The following is a 10684-nucleotide window of genomic DNA, read 5'->3' on the forward strand; positions in this document are numbered from 1 at the left end:
TCCACGTTTTTTGCCGGTTGTCGATTTGATTCTTCTACATTTTTGCCAGTTGTTGATGTGGTTCTTCTATGTTTTTTGCCGGTTGTTGATGTGGATCTTCTACATTTTTTGCCGGTTGTTGATGTGGTTCTTCTATGTTTTTTACCGGTTGTTGATGTGGATCTTCTACATTTTTTGCCGGTTTTTGCTATGGTTTTTCTTCTACGTTTGTTGCCAGTTGTTGGTATGGTTCTTCTATATTTTTTGCCAGTTGGTGATGTGGTTCTTCTACGTTTTTTGCCGGTTGTTGCTATGGTTCTTCTTCTACGTTTTTTGCCGGTCGTTGCTATGGTTCTTCTACATTTTTTGCCGGTCGTTGCTATGGTTCTTCTTCTACGTTTTTTGCCAGTTGCTGGTATGGTTCTTCTTCTACGTTTTTTGCCGGTTGTTGATGTGGTTCTTCTACGTTTTTTGCCGATTGTTGATATGATTCTTTTTCTACATTTTTTGCCGATTGTTGATATGGTTCTTCTTCTACATTTTTTGCCGGTTGTTGATGTGGTTCTTCTACGGTTTTTGCCGGTTGTTGATATGGTTCTTCTTTCCATTTTTTGCCGGTTGTGTGTGTGGTTCTTCTACGTTTTTTGCCGGTTGTTGATATGGTTCATCTTCTATGTTTCAATGTTTGACCAGCTCGGAGGACTAGATTGTAGATGAGTTGCTGGACTGCATCGTCATGTGTGTGTTCTGTGATTACATTTTCGGAGCACACAACGCAGTACGATCAAAACTGACTTTTTTATTTCCATTTGTGAGGTCTTGACCAGGTAAAAAAGATTTCCTATGATTTAAAAAATTATTGTGTGTACCAGGCTTTAGAGACCTATTTGAAGACTAGATATTTCTTCACTATATTCTGATACATAAAAATGTATTATTTAAGGGGGACATGTTTTTTTTCTTTCATGAATATAGATTATTTCTTGTAAAGACAAGGTTTTTTCACAAGGATCTTTCAGATAATTTGCTAACAAAATGCCTTATCTAAATACTTTCCACATTGTATGATTTTATCAGTGTAATTGTATATTATGAGATTACTGTAACCTGCTGCAAGAAGCAGACTTCTCCATTTAATCCTTCTGATAAGATTTATAACTTTAGGTGGTTAGTTCTTTTATTTAATTTTTTTTGGGGGGTTTTAAATATATCCAGAAACTCATTACTTTTTTTCTTTAACTGCTTAATCATTTAATTTTTTATAAGTTAATGGAAAACATAATACTTGGATGTCAGAATTTGACTGTAGTGTTTAGATTATTCTCCCTGTAATAGTAGAGTGTATTCATGTGTACGTGTATGTCCTACGTCATATATCTCAATAAAAGATCTCAGAATTTTCTGAGATCTGACTGACTGTTAATGGTCCCTGACTCGTCCTTATATGAGGGTAATCAAGACATTTAGGTCAAACGAGGGGCCTTTTGGATATGGGGCTCCCCTTGAATCTTAAATGTTCTTTTATTATTATTTTAAAATATGTTTTTCCTTATAACAGGATTGGAGAAGCATATGAAAATAGGTGGATAGAGGAGAATTAGAAAGAGAAAAGATGGAGAAAGGAAGAACAAAACTAAAGGTAGAAAACAAACTGCAATCAAAGCTAAACAGATAAACTAAACAGCCTGAAATGAAACAGTAAATATCCTGAAGGCTTCTAAAGCCCTGTTTCCATCATCTGGTCCGGACACATTTCCACAGAAACTGGGACGGGTACCCTAATATCCGACCCGACCCGTTTTACTTTTTCTTGCCCTTCCGTTGGGGTACCAATCCAACCGACCTGACACGAAAGGGTGGAGTTTTACACACTGCAATCTGTTGATCAGTTGAGGAAAACCTGGCAAAAACAACAAAGTAGGAATGGCTTCTTGTTTAGAGCAACATATTTTCTTTGTTGATTAAATCTCCATTTAAAATTGAATTACAAAGCACTGCTAAGAAGAAAAAACACAAACTGTTGGATGATCACCAATCTCCTCCTTTGTTTCTGTGTGGTGTTTTGATTCTATTCTAATTAAGGTGCTGCGATGGCTCAACGTAGCTTAAGGCATCTACAACTATCCAACTGATATTTCACCTCTTAGTAAAGGTTATGGTTGGCTTTGGAAATGCAGCGAGGTGAGTTTCCAAACATATCCACACCCTAACCAGTCCAACCTGACCAGGGCTTAATTTGAGCCGGATCCTGCCGGAACAGGATCCGGGAACTCTCTTATTTTGACAGGGTGTGTTCCGGCAACTGTTTGCTTGGATCCGGTATTTTCAGGCCTATTCTTCCGCCCCCCAAAAGTTCAAAGTCATGGGCATTTGTTTATTAAAAACACAAAAATATAATAAAATAGCACAAATAAATTGCAAATTAGTTTTTAATTTGGTGTGGCTCATTATTAAAATTATGGTTATTTTGTTTGTTAACTTCACAACAAAAAAGAGGTGTTTGATGGGTAATCACTTTACCTACTTGCTTCGTAAGGAGATTGTATAGTAGGCTTCTTCACGTAACAAACCCACCAGCGCCAGTTTGTCAAAATAACGACCAAAAATGTCGAAAAGACAGTCCGATTTACTTTCATTTTTCACAAAAAAGGCTTCACATAGTGCAACTAAACAAGCGAGGATTGAAGCACAAGAAGGCAGAGGAGACATCACTGAAGCAGGTGTGGGTGAGTGTGAAGCTAACCAGGCTAACCAGGCCACCGGATCGGGGCAGGAGCCCACAACCAGCCGAGGTGAACAGCCTGAGGAGGCACCTGGGGTTTCGGATGTGGAGTACAACAACGAGGAGGGTGAATTAAATAGGAATGAGTCAGATTCTGAACCGTCAAGTGAGGGATGCCCAACGATCTGGACAACTGCCCAGTTCAAGGCCAAGCAGACCTTCTATCCATGGCTTGTAATGCAAAAATCAGGTTTGGGTTGTTCTACATGCAAGGCTGTTGGGACTTTGGGGCCAGAGAAGACTGGTGGAATGAAACTGGCTAAAGAATGGGTGTCGTGTTTAATAACTTCATCTGCCAATGATATAACGAAGCAACAACGAGCACTTCGTAAAAAAGTATTTGAACACGCTAGGACCAGGAGTCACTTGGCAGCAAAAAACATACTTGAAAAAGCCAAAGAAGACACTATGGTACAGGCTATAGTCAGTGCTCAGTCTGAACAAATAGCCACTACGAGTCGGATCTTTCGCACTGCATATAAAGAGGCTAAACGCAACAGGTCAGTGCATGGTTTTGAAAGCGAAATTGATTGTCAGGAGTTAAACGGACTTGACATGGGTAGAGTACTACATTCTAATGTTGCGTGTGCGAACATACAAAAACACATTTCAGAAGAAATGAAAAGAAAACTCTTTGATCGTGTCGTGGAATGTGAGCCCAAACTTAGCCTCTTGCTGGACGAGTCCACAAGTTTAAATAAGAAAAGCACTCTTATTATTTACATCAGAACACAGCTACCAGATATGGACAAACCAAGCAACTTATTTACCGAACTGGTTGAACTTGATGATTTATCTGCAGAAGGCATTGTGCGCAACTTATTATCCGCACTTGAACGTGTGCACTTGACCAAAGAGTTTTTGTGTAAAACTCTCATTGGACTTGCATGTGATGGCGCGTCTGTTATGTTGGGACGGAGAAGTGGTGTTGCCAGCAGGCTTCAGGCTCTCTTCCCTCATATTACTGTGTGGCACTGCTCGGCCCACAGACTTGAGCTTGCGGTAAATGACGTTGTGAAAGAGATGGGGGCAGTCAATCATTTTAAAATGCTGATGGACAAGCTATATTCTCTTTATAACACGTCTAACAAGAACCGAATGGAACTGAGAGAGTGTGCATGCAGTGTAGACGTGCAACTGTGCAAAATCGGTCGCATATTAGACACAAGGTGGGTGGCCTCCAGTTTTAGGACAGTGGAAGCTGTTTGGAACAACTACCCAGCACTTCATAGACATTTTAAGGCGGCATCAGAAGATCCCTCCCGTGATAGCATAACAAAACAAACATATAATGGCCTTGCGCTGCGCTTAAGTTCCCGTGCTTTTGTGAACAATCTGGGTATGATGTGTGATGCGCTGCAAGAGTTATCTGAACTTTCACTTGAACTGCAAAAAAGAGATACTACAATAATCTCTTCTCATAAAGCTATTTGTCGTGCAGTCAGAGTTTTTGAAGCGATGGCGGAGCGACCAGGTCGCTTTTCTGACTTAAGCAAGAAGGGGATCGAGAGAGCAACTCTTTTCAAGGAGTTACACTTACAGAAGGAAAAGCCAGTGATAAATCACTAAATATGAAGCAGTTTTTTCAAAGTGTGGCCAAAAACTTGGAACAGCGCTTGTTGTCTCATGGAGGGCGCCTGCCCGACAAAAGCGGATATGATCAGTTTATTGAAGAGCTGAAGGTACTTTATCCGCAGTACTGGCCCGAAGACACAGATGTACTCTATGGGCAGACTGAAGTTGAGTCGCTCTGTCTGCGCTTTAACATCGACTGTCCCCGCGCAGTAATCCGTGCCCACAGAGAGTACATGGAGTCGGGAGGAAAAGATGTTAGAAATGAACTGAAAGAACTGTTTACAGCTGTGAACACCATCCCCACATCAAGCTCAGAATGTGAACGGGGATTTTCCCAGATGAATCTGATTTGCACCCCAAACCGATCTTCTCTACACACTACCACCATCTCTGATCTGCTCTTTCTCAATATTGTCGGACCTCCTTTGACCAAGTTCAACCCGGTCCCTTATGTGAGATCGTGGGTGGCTAAAGGACACAGGACTGCTACTGAGTCACGGAGCAAGGTGCGAAGCAGGGAGGAGAATGAGGAGGCGCACTTGGCTGCGGTGTGGGATATACTAAACAACTAGCAAGGTAAGAAATCAGCCTGCACTAAATGCACTTATAGAGCCACCTAACGCATTTAAAAGCAATGTATGAAAATGAATTTTTTGGTATTTTGACACTTGTGCGCCCAAGTTTTGTGTTGTGTGTGCGTTCCGGTATCAGTATTGGCCTCGGCTGAACCCTGGTCTGGTACCACTATTTGCGTTCCGGCACCGTTTGATTTACAAATTAAGCACTGAACCTGACCTACACCCATTGATAGAAATCAGCCTTACGAGAACACAACAGACAATCTATAGGGGCACCTGTGAGAAGAAAAACTGCAAAAACCAGGAACTGCAACGAACACAAGTATATGTGTGGGTGTCAGCATGTGTCTGTACGTAGGTGTGTGTACTAAGCATTAGGGCTGAGTTGTGTTGAGTGCTTATGTAAATGCAACCGCACTACCTCCAAGGATCAGAGGCAGACCGAGAGGGCCCAAGCCTCGGTCAACCAGCAGCCACCACAGAGCAGAACTGAGACAGACCACTGCAGCAATGGTGGACAGTTCCCCAACACCAGGGCCCAGGCTTCACCACCCAGCCCATGCTGGGGCAGCCCCAGGTCACAGAGTTTGCCCAGTGTGGGGTGTGCAGTAATATTACACTTTAACCATGTTGCAAGGTCTTCACATACCTGAAGCAAAAACTTCTGAAAAGGTGTGCAAAAACATAAAGCATGTAAATAATCATTGAGTGCAGGGGTGGCCAACGTCGGTCCTCAAGAGCCACAATCCAGCAGGTTTTCCATGCATCCCTGTACCAGCACACCTGACTCAAATTAAATGGATCCAACAGTCCATGAGAATTTACACAATGACTCATTAGTTTGAGTCAGGTGTGTCAGTGCAGGGTGCATGGAAAACCTGCAGGACTGTGGCTCTCGAGGACCGACGTTGGCCACCCCTGATTGAGTGTGTTATTAATGTGAGCAGATGTTTGATGATGTTAGACCCATCTTAAACACTCTTTGTCCTGGGGGATGCGCAGTCGGCTGCGTCTGGGTGGGAGGTGATGGGGGTGGCTGGGGATGGAGGTGGAGACCGGATTTGGGGCTCACTGCCCTCTGGTCTGCCAGGGATGTCTCCCACAGAGCATGGTGGGAGGGAGGGGGAGGTGCTGGGGAGTGCGATTGGGAAGTTCGTATGCTGTGTGTGTGTTTATACTTTTTTTGTTGTTGTTGTTTTTTTAACCTGTCCTGTCCAGCATCATAGCAAGCATAATGATAATCTGGTTGCTGTATCGGGCTTAACAAATTTGCTCTGCCAAGGGGAGGCCTATGGGTAAGGCTCCTCTTGATATTCTGATTTATTAGAAGAGGAGACAAAAACACCACAGACAGAAGGCAACGACCCTTCAATCCAAACTTTCAACCAGGCAACAAACTGTTACACCTGTACATGAACACACCAGAAAATTTCCTACGGCTTTTACTGAAAAACGGAGCTGCTAGTCATTAAGACGTCTTAAATAACAAAATCAAAAAGACATATCACAAAAGTAGCACAATAACCAGATACAAACTCACAGGGAAAAAAAGAAATTGTCTCTTAGTTTTTAAACTCACTGGACAACTCAGTGACTGTGTCAGCATGCCGATTATGAGGTTTAAGGAGTGATCAGTGATGAAGAGTGCTGAGTGAGATGGTGCAAATGCGACCACACCTCTACGGAGGCTAGAGGCAGACCAGGGAAACCCAGAGACCCGGGCCCTCAGCAGCAGCCCTGTAGCACTAACCCAAGCACCCACCCCGGGAACCAGGGCACCATAGATTCCCCCCACCTACTCCAATCTCCACCTCATGGTGGGATGGTGATAGTGCCAAGCATCACAAAGGCCAAAATCCTTCATATACTGTTTAACACTTTCTGTGGATTGCTAGACTTGATGACTTCCTGTGGTACTATGTTGGTCCGGTATAACCGAGTGAGGTGAAAAGGGAGTGAAAAAGGGACGGGTCTTCAACATTTGGACCATATATATTTGCAGTACATAAATTAACATTTTGAATAGATATTGTAACTATTATGAATCTTGCTTCTAGATCTGATTGTATTCTCAATGTCAACGTTTAACCTTCTGTTAATTAGAGTTGCTACTCCTCTCATCCTAGAATTATAACAAGCTGAGTACACATGTGGAAACTGGGCTGTCGAAAGATCCATCGCTGAGATTGACAAATGAGTCCAAGGATCAGAGGCAGACCAAGAGGGCCCACAGAGCAGAACTGAGACAGCTCACTGCAGTAATGGCAATGCTTCCAGACAGGAGGCGGCAAAGAGAGGCTGCAGCCAGAGCATCCCCCACCCCCCAACCTGTTCCACTTCTTCAAACCCATATCCCCAACTCCCACTCTCACCCCATATCCCCTGCTCCAGTGCAGGCCGCCCCACCCACTGAAAGGAGGACAGTTCCCCAGCACCAGGGCCCAGGCTTCACCGCCCAGCCCACGCCGGGGCAGCCCAGCCACCCAGTGAGGACCATGTGTGCTGAGTTCATTTCTATGTTGATATCACCCGGTTCACCGAGTAGGCCCAGTGTGGGGTGTGCAGTAATATTACACTTTAACCACGTTGAAAGGTCTTCACGCACCTGAAGCAAAAGCTTATAAAAAAAAAAAAAAAAGGCATGCAAGACCATAAAGCATGCAAATAATCATTGGGTGTGTTATTAATGCAATGTGAGCAGATGTTTGATGGTGCTAAACCCATCTTGAACACTCTGTCTTGTGTAGTAGCTTCTGCAGAGAATTTGTATTGTACAAGGCCTAAATTTGAGTTGTCAGTCATTTTGAAGGTATTTAAACACATTTGTGACTAAAAGTTTGGAGTGGAAGTTTGAACTTTTTATAAACTCGGTATCTGGGAAGTTTCCAAATTAATCTTCTGCACATCCACAAATCTTTCATGAAAATACTTAAAACAAAGTAATTTTCCCCTGCTTCACAGATGGATGTTCAACTGATGACCTAGGACCTTCTACTCTCAAAACTTGTTTGTTTTTCCAAGCTGACAAGCTAACACCCACAGGTCTAATATCTCAACCAGGGCAAAGACGAGATCATCTGGTGGGATCCCTCACCAGGACTTGTTTAACTTAACATTCTTGCGGGTAATAAACTTTTAAAGGTTTGGCACTTCAGCAGAAGAACACTGCAGAGGACAGACTTTCTTTATCTAAGATACAGTAGAGAACAAAGATTCTGTCAATATTTTAAATATTTTCATATGCTGTTGATAAGCTATTGGTATTTAGATATGCAGGTCATCGTTATGGTACAAGGTTGACTAGTTTGATTCCTTCATGATCTGAAATTTTCCTCACCATTCTTTATAGTTCATTTTAATGACATTTGCTTTGTTTGAATGATGATAATGTTTCTTTAGAATGTATATCAGTATTTTAACAATGACATTTAAGACTAACATTTGATAACGTACAGATGTATTAACAAATGTTTGATACTTTTACAAAGGAAATCAGAAAGGAAACACTGAACCAGCCCCCTAGGTCATCTGATCCCAGCACTGCAGAGGCTGCCCATTGGTTGAACACCTTCTTATGGGTGTGGACCATCCTCACACTTAAAAAAACTTACGACAAACGATTCAGATTCAGAGATGAGAACTAAAAAGTGTTCTACCGAGATGCTTCCAAAACCCTCCTGTGTGACGACTCTTGAGCAAGAATTCTCTTCAGAAATGGAAAGAAAGATGCGGCGGACGAATTACGGTTTTTGCCGTTATGTAAGCCGCATCACTATGGACCACATTAGACCTGCATTTTTTAATATGCATGAGGAGAGAAGATCCGCCCTACACATGCCTTTTGGTACTAGACTACATTTTGTTCTGTGGAGGCAAAAAGTTACTCTGTCAAGGATGAGGAGTCTGGTTCTGAAGTGAAAAATGATTACAAGTTTATTGAACACAGAATTAAAATACAAAGAATAGAATTGCAATTCGAGAGACTGTTCAGAGGTCTGACAGCACAGAGATCTGAAGAGAATCTGATAAGAAACACACATGCAGCATCTTTTAAGCAGAAGGATCACGTCACAGCACATCATATATCTTGTAAGATAAAAACAAAGAGACTGTTCCTCACACAGGATTAGACACTTCAGCAAACCTAATGAGCTTTTGCATTTATTGAGCACATAAACATGCCCTGCTGGGTCATCCTGAAGGTATCTGGCCACGCAGGTCAGTGTGAACTGTTCTAAGGAATGCATCCACTTTTACGATAGCAACAGGCTCCTCAGCATTAATCTCTGTTACCAAGAACTTAAACAATCTGTTTACCTTGAGAGTGATCAGTATAACACAATATTGAAGTGAATATATGAAATTTCCACAGCAGTTCTTTGTTTCTTTATATCTACTTAAACTCCAGTTTAGTTTTTGCATTCTCACTTTTTGTACTGATTTTTGATAACTGGTTAATTCAGGCTTTTTCGCTTCATTACCAGTTTACAAAGTTTCTTTTTTCTTTTTCATAATATTTAATTTATTTATTTTTGGCTCATCAAAGTTGCACTAGTGATATTTTTTGCCACATCTCAGCAGACCCTTTTCACTATTTCACCATCTCTTGACACCACCAATCCAGCAGCGTCTTGGGACGAGACTGAATGAGCAGCCAGAACCTTCAGACCCAAACCTGTGGACCACCACGTGTGACGAACCTTTTGGCTCCTTTGGAAGTTTAAGTCAGAACGAACGAATGACTCAAACCAGATGGAGGAAGGTTTAATGGGAATAAATGAAAATAGATCATTGACTTTAGGTACAATCATCATTTGTATGGTGGCAACCATACAAATTCAAACTTTTAACCCAACAAGAAATCCTTTTCTAACTCATGTTGTGTATATATGCTTTTATGTTTAATTTCTGTTTTCTACTCCATTCTGTTCTGTTCTACAGTCAGACGCTTTTCTCCAAAGCGACTTCGAGACGAGAGTAAGAACACCAGCAGAAACCAACCAGAAGGGACGTCATCATTAAGTGGTACTCAGACTGCTGGGAGTCCAGGTGGACGCAGGTGCTGTCATGTAACGCTAGAGGAGGACTTTCTTTTTTTTCCTTATGATTTCATCACACAACATCATCTTAAGCATAAGTGCACGCATCTTCTTCAGTACTGAGCTGAACCAAAGAGCTGGACAAATCTTTTTAACTCATTCCGATGAGTAAAAGAGTTAAGCTAAGTGTGGAAATGCTCCTTAAACAACTGAGTCTTTAGCTTGCTTTTAAAAGTGGATAAGGACTCTGTGGATCGGACGGAGTTTGGTAGATGGTTCCACCACCGGGGAGCAATAGAGGAGAAGAGTCTAGCTACTGATGTGGCGCCACCTTGTGGTGGGAGCACTAGGCGTCTTTCACTGGCAGAGTGTAACTGTGGAGAGGGAGTGTAGCTCTGGATTAAGGAGTGGAGGTAGACCGGAGCCGTTTGGGTTATTGTTTTGTAAGCCAGAAGCAGAGCTTTGAATCTGATGCGCTGCAACTGGAAGCCAGTGGAGAGCGATTAGCAGCGGAGTGACATGAGCTCTTTTGGGCTGGTTGAAGACCAGACGTGCTGCTGCGTTCTGGATCATCTGCAGAGGTTTAACTGAGCATGCAGGCAGGCCAGCCAGTAAGGAGTTGCAGTAGTCAATGCGTGAAATGACCAGAGCCTGGACCAGGAGCTGGGCCGTGTGTTCAGTCAGGTAGGGTCTGATCCTCCTGATGTTGTAGAGAGAAAATCGGCAAGATC

Source organism: Melanotaenia boesemani, chromosome 6 (genome assembly GCF_017639745.1).
Source record: "Melanotaenia boesemani isolate fMelBoe1 chromosome 6, fMelBoe1.pri, whole genome shotgun sequence".
NCBI classification, from domain to species: domain Eukaryota; kingdom Metazoa; phylum Chordata; class Actinopteri; order Atheriniformes; family Melanotaeniidae; genus Melanotaenia; species Melanotaenia boesemani.